This window comes from Esox lucius, chromosome 10, assembly GCF_011004845.1.
Source record: "Esox lucius isolate fEsoLuc1 chromosome 10, fEsoLuc1.pri, whole genome shotgun sequence".
Taxonomy (NCBI): Eukaryota; Metazoa; Chordata; class Actinopteri; order Esociformes; family Esocidae; genus Esox; species Esox lucius.
The window spans coordinates 13,799,972-13,815,570 of record NC_047578.1 but is presented as its reverse complement, the minus strand read 5'-3'; the positions used below and the strand labels follow the sequence as shown (position 1 = coordinate 13,815,570).

General features: G+C 38.8%; 1 protein-coding gene across 6 annotated transcripts in view; it reads right to left on the bottom strand.

Moving 5' to 3' along the window:
* The window catches only part of thrb (thyroid hormone receptor beta), a 92,680-nt gene extending 80,356 nt beyond the window's left edge, over positions 1-12,324 (bottom strand). For 3 of the 6 annotated variants that reach the window (XM_010873459.5, XM_010873458.5, XM_020050249.3), the window contains exon 1: positions 12,007-12,324. The gene's annotated coding sequence lies outside the window, so the exon portion shown is untranslated. Of the gene's footprint in view, positions 1-10,834; positions 10,922-12,006 lie in introns of those variants that run through there. The other 3 variants (XM_020050250.3, XM_020050251.3, XM_010873457.4) reach the window with 2 other exon arrangements.
* Between the last annotated feature and the right edge of the window lie 3,275 nt (positions 12,325-15,599).

Genomic DNA, 15,599 nt, shown 5'->3' with positions numbered 1-15,599 from the left:
GATGTTTCTAAAACGTGATTGGGGTCAACTTGTGGCACATTCAATTGTTTGGACATGATGTAGAAAGGCTCACACCAGTCTATATAAGGTGCATATCAGAGCAATACTGCTCATCACCTGGCTGATACCATCACTATGGTGAATCATGGTTGATCGTGCATCAGGCTATGGGGATGCTTCTCAGCGGAAGGGAATGTGAGAATGGACTGGATTGAGGGCTAGATGAAAGGAGCAAAATGCAAACAGATCCACAGAAAAACCTGGTTGAACATCTGTGGGGAGACCTGAAGATCACAGACCACCAACTGAACACTCTACAATCACCAATTTCTCAGCCAATGAAGATTCAAGCCCAATTCAGGCCCATCAGAATTTGGCCCAAAGTCTCTGATTCAGGACCATTCTTCATCTAACAGGTTGTTGTACATTAATCTGTTTTTTGGTCACTGTATGTTTCCTTTCAGTTAATCTTTTGACATGTTAAAACTATCTGGACATAATCAGGTCCAAATCCGGCCTAGTGCACACTGAAGAAGGCGGCATGTGGCAGCCTAAACAAGGGAAAATAAGTTGCACTAGATGCAGGTTAGCTCTTCAACATCTCCTCTCCCAGCCAACAGCACATTATGGGTTGAGAGCTGTGACATGAAAGCAATAAAACCACACAAATGGGAGAGGTGATCTCACGAGACAAGCTGAGAATGCAGCCAAGTATACAGTCAACTGAAGAAGGATTGGCAACCTTCATGAAATTGAGCAAAACTTAATTAGAAAAATAAAACAATGAGTCATATTTTGGCCTAAAACATAAGGAGCCAACTACCTTCGTTAAAATACAATATATTTTTTTTTATTAAGTAGTACAATTTTATCTGCTTTCAAAAGTAACAGCTTTCAAAAGTATTAGCACCCCTAAAATTGATATTTTGTTAAGCAGTCTAAAATTTATATTTTGGAATGGATAAAAGCACCGCCTCATACTGTAAAGTTTGACTAGGTTGGTGCACACTTGTAAAGGCATCTTGGACCACTCTTCCATGCAGCACATTTCAAGATCCTTGATAGTCTTATGTTTGTGCTTGTGAACTGCTTCAATTCAGACCACAGGTTTTTAATTGGATTTCTGTCCTGAGATTGCCATTGTAAAATATAGATGTTGTTGTCCTGAAACCATTGTGTTGATGTTGATGTATGTTTGGGGTCATTCTCATGTTGAAAGACAATGACCCCAAACATACACAGCCAAGTCTCAATCTCCTGGCAGAGGCAACCAGGTTTTAGGCAAAATATCCTGGTACTTAGTGGAATTCATTGTTCCATTGATCTTAACAACAGTTCCTAGGCCTGCCAAACAGCACCCACATCTGGGAGACCACCAAGGGGTGTAAGCAAGTTAAACACCCACAAAGGGAACGCTCTGAGAAAGATTCAGAAAGCTTTTCTCTTTACCCAACACCACCCATTCTGTTGATTCTGCCAACATCAGCCAAATATTAGGAGAGGTCAACACCCTGAGCCACTTTCACCTCACTGGTGCCAGGGCTAAGCCTTGAAAAGATCTGAGGTGATAAGGAGAGCAATGATTTAACAGTTTGCTGTCTGCGTGCATTCTGAACTTTCTGTAAGACTCTGAGACACCCATTGCAGGCCTACAATTCTAGAATGGGATGTAACATAATGCCTCTTTTGGGGACCAGGAAATACAGCCTATATTAACTGTCCTTAGCTAACAATTATTTATCCCGAGGACAGGTGCTGTGGTCATGGGCACATTACATAATTATGTCCATGACATGGCAAAAGTGAAATCCGAAAAACAAGTAAACGGCAGGATAAGTTCTGACTTCTTGCTTGAATGTAAAAGTTATAAACATGACTGTCACCGTGGCAGTGGACTGTGAACATCAACTTCTTGTGGGCTCGGAAAGAACTTCGGTTTACACTCGACCTACAGTGTTGGACAAAACAACTAAAAAATTATTTGAGGATCCACAACTGAACGCTCCTCTTAGCACCTTGATGCATGCTGGACTGACCCTGAGCATCCCGCCATCCCTTGTTATCATAGGTACTCGTCAACTGTGTGACGGAATCGAAAACAAAAATCCAGAAAATCACATTGTATGATTTTTAAGTAATTAATTGTAATTTTATTGCATGACATAAATATTTGATACATCAGAAAAGCAGAACTTAATATTTGTTACAGAAACCTTGGTTTGTAATTGCAGAGATCATACGTTTCCTGTAGTTCTTGACCAGGTTTGCACACACTGAGGCAGGGATTTTGGCCCACTCCTCCATACAGACCTTCTCCAGATCCTTCAGGTTTCGGGGCTGTCGCTGGGCATTACAGACTTTCAGTGCCCTCCAAAGATTTTCTATTGGGTTCAGGTCTGGAGACTGGCTTGGCCACTCCAAGACCTTGAGATGCTTCTTATGGTGTTCTTGGGGTTGTACTAATCTTTCTTCTTCCTCCAAACATGGTGAGTGGAGTTTAGACCAAAAAGCTCTATTTCTGTCTCATCAGACCACAAGACCTTCTCCCATTCCTCCTCTGGATCATCCAGATGGTCATTGGCAAACTTCAGATGGGCCTGGACATGCACTGGCTTGAGCAGGGGGACCTTGCGTGCGCTGCAGGATTTTAATCCATGACCGCGTAGTGTGTTACTAATGGTTTTCTTTGAGAATGTGGTCCCAGCTCTCTTCAGGTCATTGACCACGTCCTGCCAAGTAGTTATGGGCTGATCCCTCACCTTCCTCATTATCATTGATGCCCCACGAGGTGAGATCTTGCATGGTGCCCCAGACCGAGGGAGATTGACCGTCATCTTGAACTTCTTCCATTTTCTAATAATTGCGCCAACAGTTGTTGCCTTCTCACCAAGCTGCTTGCCTACTGTCCTGTAGCCCATCCCAGCCTTGTGCAGGTCTACAATTTTATCCCTGATCTCCTTACACAGCTCTCTGGTCTTGGCCAGGTTTATACATGTAATGAGTGGAGAACAGGAGGGCTTCTTAAAGAAAAACTAACAGGTCTGTGAGAGCCAGAATTCTTACTGGTTGGTAGGTGATCAAATACTTATGTCATGCAATAAAATGCAAATTAATTTTAAAAAATGTTGATTCCGTCTCTCACAGTTGAAGTGTACCTATGATAAAAATGACAGACCTCTACATGCTTTGTAAGTAGGAAAACCTGCAAAATCGCCAGTGTATCAAATACTTGTTCTCCCCACTGTATGTACTTTGATCTCCACAAAAATGACACTGTTTGTTGTGGGGGGCAGGGGATTGGATGCATGTTTTCTTGTAATGTGTAAAGATCTGTCAGTCTTGCCGAACATCTGAAAAATGTTGATGACTAACAGGCATTGGAGCTTCAGATCCAAAAAGCAACCTGGACTGAGGAAAGAAGATGGAAGACTGACGTCTGTGGAGCCCCAGCTAAAGAAACACTTAAAAAATAATGGAGACCCTTCTACTCTTTCTGCAGAACCAACCTGGAATGTTCTCAATGTAAATCCAAACAGTCAGCGACTGTAATCATACAAAATGAGACACACAAGGGCAGAAGAAGCAGGAGCCTAGCTGAGACCCAGGCAAATCTGATTAAACCTGGGTTCAAGTTTTTTTCTAAATCATTTAAAATACTGCATCTGAGCTTGAAAAACGCTTGCATGTCCCAACGAAATAAAGAGAATAAAACTTCTACAAATTTTAAATATGTTTTCAAAACAAGTATCAAAAAGAAAAGTACTTTAACCCTGGTCTGTAGCACTCCAGAAGACACAGTCAAAGACAAATACAACCTCTAACAGGATATTCTGTCGGCTCATCCTCTCTGACATACCAAACAGATCCGACCTGTAACAGCCTGTCAGTCTGCCTGCCATCTGCCAAAGTATTTGGTGCAACATTATTAATAAATATCCCTATAAGCAAATTTAGGAAAAAACTACCATGCTAAACAGTTTGTTAAACACTGACGCCTCAGCAGAGATGTGTTGAATCAGGTGGATAACCCTTCGCCTGCAGGATCAAAGAACTTGTACCGTATCAGATAACATATCGTCGTAAACCGTTATTGTGATTATCAGCAATATCTCAATCTGAACTTGGATCAGACATCACAAGAAAAGTACAAAGCGGTTTGGATTCAGTGGCTACGTCCCTAACCCCACCATGTTCCCTAGATATTCCTCTACTTTTGACGAAGGCACTATGGAACACAATAAAAAGTCCTGTTCCTCTTGGCAGGATCATCATCTGGAGGATTTAGGTTAAGACCAGGAAACCAACCAACCACACAGTGATATACTTTAAAAGCCTATTTCCTGCTGGCTGTAACCACCACCAATGTCAGCTCCAACTGAATACATTCACAGAGCACAGGTCATTTACAGTATGTGCATTTGTCTGAAACCAGCCTCCATGTTAAACCCAGCGAAGTGGATTATGTCATAACAGGTGGGCATTAGCAGTGAGGACAGTAAAATGCACAGCTTGCAGCCAGACAGTCTCCCAGTCAGTAATAAAATAATTCATTGTGAGAGAGAAAGAGAAATGACAGAGATGGTTAACATACACATTTTAGACTCATTGCATTGGTCATTATTGTGAAAGGTCTATGCATCGGGACCATAAGGGCCCTGCAGACTAGGTTATTTGCTGCTAGCAACTTGAAACAGCGAAAGCCAACACCTCTGTGCACACTCTTGAAAATAACTAGTTTGTCCCGATCCACCACGTACACATACAAAAGTGAAAATCTAAACAATTTCACAACACACTATCACTGGCCATAGTCATATATGATATGTAATGGCATAGTGGCATTCTATGATCTGAAATGACATTCTCACTCACAGTTGCATGAAAAAAGAATGAGAGCAAACCACACCAAAAAGAAAAATACAGAAGGATTTTACGAAACTTTCTAAACTGGAGATACACTACCATTCAGAAGTTTGGGGTCACTGAGAATTTTTTTCCATGAAAACACATATGAAATGAGTTTGAATTGGATATACAGCAAAATGAATAGGAAATATAGTCATTGACAAGGTTACAAAAATGATTTTAGATTGAAATAATCATGTCCTTCACACCTGCTTTTGTCAAAGATTCCTCCATTTGCAGCAATTGCAGCCTTGCAGACCTTTGGCATTCTAGTTGTGAATTTGTTGAGAATCTCTGAAGAGATTTCCCCCCATGCTTCCTGAAGCACCTCCCATAAATTGGATTGGCTTGATGGGCACTTCTTATGTACCATAAAGTCAAGCTGCTCCCATAAGAGCTCAATAGGGGTTGCTATCCGGTGACTGTGATGACCACTCCATTATAGACAGAATACCAGCTGACTGCTTCTTCCCTAAATAGTTCTTGGATAGTTTAAAGCTGTTTTGGGTCATTGTCCTGTTGTAAGAGGAAATAGTCTTCAAACAGGTGAACCCACAATTGCTGATGCTCCACGTACTCAACTAGACTAAAGACCATTTTCTTTAATCAGCATGACGGTTTTCAGCTGTGCTAACATAATTGCAAAAAGGGGTTTTAATTAACAATTAGCCTTTTAAAATGATAAACTTGGATTAGTAAACACAATGTACCATTGGACCACATGAGTGATGGTTGCTGACAATGGGCCTCTGTATGCCAATGTGGATTTTCCATAAAGAATCTACCGTTTCCAGCTACAAAAGTACTTTCCAACATTAACAATGTCTAAACTGTATTTCTGATCAATTTTATGTTATTTTATTGGACAAAAATAAATTGACAAAACTGCTTTTCTTTCCAAAAAAAAAAGAACATTTCAAAGTGACCCCAAACATTTGAACGATAGTGTATATTGGCCTTGAATCATTTAGCTGACGCTGAGTAACTTTGGGTCCCTATGGCCAATGTGTTCCTTATAAAGTGGGGGACATACTGCATGCACTGAATTTTATGACTAGGTCAAACCAAGTGAGGGGCATGATCTGGTAAAGTTAGCATTTTCATTTGTTTGTTATAACACCATTATCTGGCCAATCAAACCCAGTTAACCCAAGTATCATTCACCCAATTTTATGGTGTTTGAGATATTGCATGTACTGATGGAGACATATCAACAGTTCCCTCGCTGATTTCACTCAGGGGAAAAGGTTAAAAACTGCTTTAAACAGAAGACTAACTATTCCAAGACTCCAGAAATGTCCAGCCATCTGAGCCATACAGACATTATGAATGAAACCACTGTATCAGAGAAGCTTTCAGATAAAACATATTTGTATTCGACATATATGAGAAGGAATAGAATTTAGAAGATTAATTAATATTTTATTTATGTTAATTGGATCTTCCTTATTCAGTGTGACAGAAAGAATGATGTACATCTTCAGACTTGAATAGCCAATCCTTTTTGGTCTAGGCAACATTTTAAGTGGTTATAGGCTGCAAAAGGCTTTCATAAAATCTTAATGAAACCAGTCCATAACACCAGTAAAACATGTGGCATATAACTTCATACAAATAAATGCAGTGGTAATTCAAAGAACAAATATTGTTTTTCAAGAACAACAATGTGCTTCTGAGAGAAAAATTATATTTCTGAAAGGATTTTAGGATGAGCATGTCCAGCAGTGGCTGGGCATTTCCAAACACTTCAATTACAGAATTCAAACAGTTAGTGCATTTCTACAAAAATGCTAGAGAAGGGTATGAGAAAAGAAAGAGTGGTGTTCCCTTAATGACAGCTGCCTCAGTAAACGTAAACGTGTCGATAGCTGCAAATAGGCACATTCCTTTTCTTTTAACCCCTAGTTTACGGGAGAGAGGGGGTCCAAATCACATTTTATGGGACACTATTTATAACTTTGTTTATAACTAGAGACAGTCCTATGAAATTTGGAGTGTTCTTAACTCTCAAAATTACCATTATTCACAGAGAAAAAACAATATTTGATGTTCTGACTTCATGTCAATGATTCAATTACATCATTACACCAAGTCTGTAATTTACTTTTTTATTGCACATCTGGTCCTTTAATCATTAGATATGCAATAAAGGAATGCACAGATCAAGCAATGGGTCTGTACTGCTAATTTCATAGCATTATTTATAATAAAAATCTTGTAATGGATAAAAATGTTTTACTTACTCATTATGTATGCTGTCATTTAAGCCTACTTTGCACTTTTGAGAGGTATTTCTGGTAACCTACAAAAAAGTTGTCATTAAACTGGCTACTTGATAAATGCATGTACTACACAGCCAGATAGAGGCAATGCTGCTGGAACTGAATAGCAAGTTAAAGTGATAGATTTAGCAAATTTTAAGCCAGCAATGGTTTAGCAGTGGTGAGGTAGTGTCAATGTTGGGTTGATTGGATAGTAGCTGGGAGCTTGCAGTGTTTCTGGTTACATACTAAAGTGTGTAAATTAATTTTTTTTTTCCTATATAGTTTGTTAAGCTACTTATAACTGGGTTGCAAACTACAGGTAGCTACTGGTAGCTGGCAATTAACCAGTTGTGGACCCCTGGAGTAAAGTAAGGGTTACAGAGGTTCATGGGAAAAAAGGTCCAGATGATCATCAGACCTAACTGTTAAAAATGTAATTCTTCTGAACAGCAGTCAGGAAAACCCATGTAAAGTCCTCATTATGGTCTTTTAAAACGTTGATTGGTACATTAACCCTAAATACTCGGCCATAGGAAGATGAAATGCACAATTTCCTCACAATATTCTTATCCCTGGTTATGGGTGAAAAAACTTCCAAATGTTGGATATCCTAATACTTGAGTGATTCCTGTATGAATGATGGACAGCTACACAAGAAACATTATTTGATTGGGAGGTATGATTGCAACATTCTGGTAATCCTGAAAGGACAATTCCCGAGAACAACGATAAAGCAGGAAAGCTACAATCCTTCAACCAGAATTCCTCCAAAAAACCTCTGAAAAGTTTCTGGGATTTTGTAACCCTACTTAAGCCTTGATGCGGCATGTAAACCATACGTTTCAGGTGACTAGATATAACTGGTATTGGTAAGTAGTTCCATTCAACAACTGGAATCGGTATTGGGTACAAAAATCCCATATGGGTCGGGTTCTACTCTTGACCATGTAGACGTGCTGTTTGTGCGATGCTGACAGCTTGGGCTTGTTGTGTTATGACTTGCTTCAAGTCAGATCCAGTAGCTCCATGTTTGCTTGGAAAAAGCCCAGCCAAAAGTAGTTCACTATGGAATATGATGCCATTTGGTAAGCAGACAAAATGTCACATGACATTTCCTGGCTACAGCAATCTACACTGATATGCATGGCCTTAAGGATATCTAATAAATAAAAAATAACCTATTTTAACAAGCAAGTTGACTGAGAACACATTCTGATTTACAGCTACAACCTTGGGGATAGTTTCAGGTGGGATTACATCTGGAAAACATATCATTGCTCAAGTGTTAATCATTCTAAATTATTTATGTAAATCAATAAGTATATTTTCTACAAATAATTAAATTAATAACTAGAAATATTGGGCTCCGTTGCCAAGATATGACGTGCATTTTCCATAAGATAAGTCTTTGATAGTTATTTAATGGAAATGTTTTACGTTCTGTTTATTTTTTGCTCCCTTGACTGCATTATGATTTGATGCATTTTAAGTAATTTATTTTTAGTAAAACCAAGTATCTGAGTTCAATTATTTTCTTTCTACCTTCTGAAAATAGCACTCATCTTCTGTAACAAATGACAAGTCCAATTGTCGATTGTATAACTCAGCATGTAACTTCTTTGACATTTCTTCACTTACTGATCAATTTGCATAACGAGCAACCTCATGCAATAGCCTATCCCTAAAACTGCACGGCTACCGGCTTCATGCTCTGACCAACAAGACTTAGAAATAAATATGCATATCTGCCCATTGCCTCAAGCATCCAAATGCTTCTAAAAGGTTTGCAGAAAATGTCTGATTATCCCTCTTTGTTATGTCTACTGACTGGTAGGAGGAAGCGGATAGCCTAGCGGTTGGGTTATTGTGCCAGAAATTGTAAGGTTCCAAGTTGGTTAGAATTTCCAACCATCAAGTTGAAAAATCTGGCAATGCACCCTTGAGTAAGACACATAATCCTAAATGCTTCTATAATACACTCTGGATAAGAGCATCTGCTAAATAACTAAAATATAGTAAATATGTCCTAGTCGACAACTGATCATCGTATGCAATGTTACCATACAGCCAAACAGTATCTATGCCCTGAGATGAGTGATGCCCCTACTTAGAGCTAGTCAGTGGTGGCATATCTTAACTAACAGGATAAAAACAACAGGTGTAAATAATAAACATGTAAATATAGGCTTTTACTGTTCTCCAAAATAAATTGACATTTACGCAATGTGTGGGAGCAAACTTTCAAATATAGTATTGATCTCCTGTTGAAGTGTTTCAAGTGTTAAAAGAGTAACACTTTATTTCTTTATTAAAAGTAAATATTTAACCTGTGCTGATCTTTATTATGTAAAACAGTTAAAAAGTGTTACGACAACAGTGTTTGATTTACCAATCTGAGTTTGTTGTGCAGGTTAGCTACCCAGAACTGCCTAATAGGTTTTATAAGGTACTGTGGCTGTTTTGAATTCACAGCAGGTCAAATTGGTCTGTCCAGCAATGAAATTAAACGTCCAACCAACGTCTCAAGAGTTGTGCTGACGGTTCTACACAAACCCGAAGGGTTATGGTATTCTGGATGTCTACAATAAAACCTCAGCCCTTCCAATCATTTGGGAGAACAGTATCAGCAGTTCTGACAAAATCACTGCAGGTGTTAAGAGTCTGTATTTTGCAGGGTGGACCGGCTATGGGTTTTATGCTAGCTCACGCGGTCCGTTACTCACTCAATATTACAATGTTTAAAATGTTAATAGCTGTCAAATGCATGATTCCTCTGTCCTTGTGAGAAACTCAATTGCATTAACTTGATTCAATGCATCCTCTTTCGTCCACCTTTTAAAACCTATTTGGATGAGAAGTTTAGATATTTATGATCCAATGGATCATTTTGAAAAAGAGGTGAGAAGAGAGGACTACAATATGCAATTCAGATTTTTCCCTCCACACCTCATAACAATTATGTTATTTATCTTCTTATTTCTCAAAAAAAATGTAGCTTGGCAATAAATGAAAGAGATGTGGATTAAAGCACAAACCCACCTGATTAATAGACATGACCCAAGAAATGCACTGTCCATGTTTCATATGACATTTTGAATTACATGTTTTGTTACTGTGGAGTAATTATAACATTGCCCTTATCTAGACCTTTATTGTTGGAAACAGATGTGCAAAGCTTAAAAACGTCCTATTTAAATACATGTAATATAAACTAAGAGAACAATTATCAAAATACTATTATGAAACATAGTGCACTGAATAGGAAATATTCTGGAGAAAGAAGTCTAATACATTTGCACGTTGTAACATTTGGAATACACTTACTGTCAAACCTGATTCACAGAATAATAATACCTCAATATTGTCAGATGTTCTCCTGCAATTGCTCTGAAAGTAGTTTAGACACATAAAGGCTGACTGATGACAGAAAGACTAAAAGTTGATGTCAAACTAACAATCTCAAAGTTTCAACAGCCTGAATACAGAGCCGTGGCAGGTTAGATTGTACATTTACATAATCCAGCGGCTATCGAGCATGCACTGCAGGCGTGCTTTGGTGATTTCAATAGGGCCAGCCTAGTCTAGTAAATTAACACCAGGGCTAACTCATGTCACAAATGATCCTATTGCATATCTAATCGATTAGGTTGTAAGTCTACCCATACCGTCAGGTCAGCTGTTGATTTCCTCACCCGCACGCAAATATAATTTCACCCGACATCGCTCTCTGCGTAGGCTGTCGATTGACCTGAAATACCCCGAGTCAGAATGCAGAATCTATGATCATGGAGAATTCTATCTACGGAAAGTCTAGAGGGACAATTTAATCATGAGGCACTTTTGTAAATGGTTGTGAAATATGTTTATCCAGTGTGTCGCATTATAAATTACCATTTCATTTTAATGTTGTTACATAGTAACTACCCATAAATCACAATCCCCTTTCCACAACCGCAGAAAATCGAATGTACATCACATTAATAGAACATATAGTCAATTGTCTTAAGGAAAAATATTTGATGGGGCAAATTTTGATTCCAAAATAAAAATAGTTTGAATATGTTGGCTGCTTTTAAACATGCCAAATACGCTGTTAATATTAGCAGACCTGCACAGTGATAAAATCACACAGGCCAGCCGTGACAGAAGCCAGTTATCTTAATGCTGAGCAACCTCCTAACCGTAGGCATTTCCTCACCCAACTTGTCAAGACTTCCCGTGTTGTAACACTGGCCTACATAAATTCCGTATTTCTTTTCCATATTAGCTGTCTTCCAAATAGGCCTATATGTACCTTACAGACTTTGCCTGTCAGTGTCAGCAATTACAAAGAATTAATATGAATCAAGTACCCCACGAATGACCGGTAATATCGCATAACCTACTAACCAATTGAAGTTAAACCAGGTAGCGATTGACAAACATGTGATGAATACCCTTTTAACAACAATAAGTAATATCAACCTAGATACATCCGTTTTTGATTAGCCTTTTATAATTCGGCATCTATGAAGTTGTTATGCTAGCAAAGGCTATGGTACAAACTGTAGCATACTTAACGCAAATGAAGATTTCTGACACAAACTTATTTCACATTATCCCACATTATAAAACCTTAATGTTATGCCGCCATTCGGTTGAACAACAAACATTAACTCAGAGCTCATGAAAACAAGTCGACTAAGTCAATACAAGACAATGTGAATGTTTCAAAACGAGACACGAAAGCACTAGTCAAGCGACTTCTTGAATGCCTACAAAAGGACGTCATGTTTTGACTGCATTTTCCTTCCACCGGGATATTCACGTTTCAAATAAGAAAAATGGGGCAACATACCACATACGCTGCTCGTCAAATAGAAATATTATTTTCCGACGCTCTTCCGGTGCGTTCCTCTCCAACTGAGTGCACGCGATTGTGTGCTGTAGTCGCCGGTGTTCTTCGTACCACCAAACTGGACGAGCGGGTTCGAACCGATGCAACGCGTGCCCTGAAATGACCCAACGAAGCGACTGTGCGAGAAAGTCTGATTATGAACTTCAACATGGACCCGGGAAAAACTGTAGGCTACTGACAACAGCGCTCGGATTGGTCGCTACAGGGAATCGGAGAGTTGTCCTTTTATCCTCACTCGAAAAAATGTTGGGTTGTTTAAATGACCCAACTCCTGTGTTACAGTGGTTGGGTCCCTTAGTTCAGTTCTGCTGGGTTTTTATTGGTACTGGTTGTAGGGTTATTGATGCTGGTTTATTAGATATACAGTGCTTTCAGATTAGAACACTGGATGTGTGGTTTTGTCAGGGCGTGGCATACATAATTTCGTTTAGTTCACTTCGACTACCCCAGAGAGTTAATTCCAGTTGATCTGTTTTGTTATATTATGATTAAACGCTAAGATTGATCAATGACACTTGTTATTTTAAAAGCTTACCAATGTGTAGGACTTCCAAGAGTAGCCTACATTCATCTCAATGTTGGTGTGGGTAAATTGTCTCAAAATGTTGCTTTCATTATGAATCCCTTGCTAAAAAATACTATTGTTTTATAACCTCACATTTTCACCATATATTGATGAAATATGTATTTACTAAGATGCAGTGATCTGTGACATCTTCCCTTTTGGGTGGTGGGAATCACCAGAGAGAGAGAAACTAACACTGGTGATATACATGTACTATGACTGCTGCATAAACACAGAAGAAGCCTCCAACCCTGATTAATTCTTTCACCTGTGCAAATATACATTAACAACTATTAGCCTAATGGTTAAAAATATGTAGATCTAACATAAACAAGTCAACACTATCATAACTCATCATCTTAATGTAGTGGATTTCTTCAAGAGTGCCCGAAGAGAACATCCCTAAAAAAGTGTTTTTCCTTCTCTTTAAGATAATTATTTAGGGGATCTAGTTCAGGTGTGGTTTGCTATATTAGGTTAGGTTCAGCCCAACTGCGCGTAATTTTTTTTTTAACTGATAGTCCAATTAACCCACATGGTAATACAAATAACCCAACATATCCACTATCTAAACTGCAACAAATTTAATTTGCTGATATCCCAGCTTGCCACCAGGAAGCATAACAATACTTGCCCCGGCTAAGGCAACACCTTCTGTTCTCAACAAAAGACTTCCTAACATCTTCCTTCCCACAGGTGTAGTTTCACCTAAGCTATACTTTGTGTGCAGTATTCATGCATTCATTTTATTAATGTCACATTAAAATATAATGTGTGTGCGTGAGTGTATGCAAGCATGTTTTATCATTCATCATGAATAATCTTCTTTCCTCAAACTTCAGTTTCCTGCGTAACACTGGCGGCCAGCCCAATAAGCCATTAGGGTTGAAGCCCCACTTATGTTCGTATATTATGGATTATGTTTCAAATTCAAATGAAATTATGGTAAATGTGTTTAGATTATGCTTAGAAATTTGTTAACAATTTGAAATAAAATACTCTTCAAAAATATATTGTTAAATACAAGCAATGGCGTAGGTTTTATTGTATGTTGGGGGGTCAGGGTCATTGGATCACAGGATTTTCACTCCTTTCCAGGGGGTCACATTACCCACATATTACCTGTCTGTAATATTGGGAGGGTCATGACCCCCCACCCCCCCCCTAATTCTACACCCCTGAATACAAGCTTTACATGTACCTACTTCTGGGTAAGCAACAGCTCTGCAGAAGGTGATGGGATTGCCCATCAATTGCATGCTTGAAGGGAAGGACAGTACCAATGAGATAGTAGGGATTTCATCACATGATTTACAGTGTTACCGAACCACTTCGGGGCATTAAAATGAATGACTGAATCTCTATGTATTCTTGAAGGTAATTCTCTTTATCAGGTGTTGACAAGATTGTGCCAAAGTGCTAGCTGGTTATTGGTGTTGCTAAAAAATACAACTCTCTGTTATCGGCCACCTTCTTTTTTGGTTGTTTGATAATTGTGTTTTCTCTCAACCTGCCATATCATTGTTTTTCTTTGTACACTACAGTATAGCACAATTTACCCCTAATTGCAATAAATATTTCATGTTTGACGTCTATGTCATGTTGTGAGCTAAACCCATGCTTGCTACTGCCAGTATTATTTGTTCTTTACCTGCATGTTAACAGTGAACATTTATTAGCTATACATTTTATTTAGTTGTCCAGTTACTGATAACTGATTGCTTGAGGAGACTCTGTCATCATTTGGCACCTCTCTGACAACACAGCCAATCAGAAACCGTCACTGCTGTGTGCATGACTATCCCACTAAATAAACACTAGTAGGTTTACTGTAATTAAATGAATAGATCAAGTTTATTTTATTCTTGGACCTTACCTGGTTGGAAGAATCAGTGAAACTTTACTCCAAACAGCTGGTGCCATTAGATGTAATTTAGTGAGCTTCCTAACTATCAACTCATTACTGAGATTGGCCTACCTTTTCCCTATATAGTGCATTATAAATGATTTGAACCCTGTCCAGAAGTATTGCACACCATTTAGGACAAGCAGTTTGTGACATCATTGCATAATATCACAACTACTGTGCTACTGTACTTAAACCAATCGCACTCTGCTATTGCCAAGGTAAATCTATTTTCTATTTTTGGCTTCTTATAATGTGTTGCAACTGCACTAAACACCCCTTATCTATTCATTGGAGGGGAGTATTTCAAGACTATAGGCTTAGGATTGTGATCCAAGTTAAATCTACTATATCAACCTACCACAAGGGTAGTATAGCCTATGATAAAACTGATATCTAAATGACCTGGCTTTGTGCTATAATCACTTGGTAGTGGCTGTCTTTCTTTGCTGTCTCATATGTCCCAACCTTACCATGGTGTTTTTCTTGGTGCCACTCCAATTGTGCTACAGTGCATACAGCGATAAAGATCAATTCTGGTCAAGTATCTGGGACACAGTACTGTCAGTCAGGCTTGCATGCAGGCAATTGTTCAGACTCCAGTCTATTCATACAGTAATAATGTCATTGGTGTGTTAGCATGTCTCAGTGATTGGTTCTTGGTCGTTCTGGTGCCATTCTAGTCTTTAGTCTTTAGTACCTTAAATGTCTATTGTTGTTTTGTGTAAAATGTATGCATTCACGCATTGGATTTGCTTCTCAGGACATAAACTTTAAATCTATTTCATGGCATTCTAATCTACGCTATGTGTTGTTAGAGATAAACTATTACGCCATAATTCAACAAAAATTACTTTGACCCTGCTTACCTTTTGACCATCTCTGTTTTTTGCAGGTCTTTGTGGCATATATTTTCTTAATGAGCTATTGCCGTGTAAAGTGCTAGCCCTCACTCTTGCTGTACAGCTTGCATTACTTGCCTACCCTTGTTAAGACTGTGTGGGACCCAAGCCAAGGACTAGGGATTTGAGTAGTCTGCCCCCCCCACCCCCATCTCTGCTG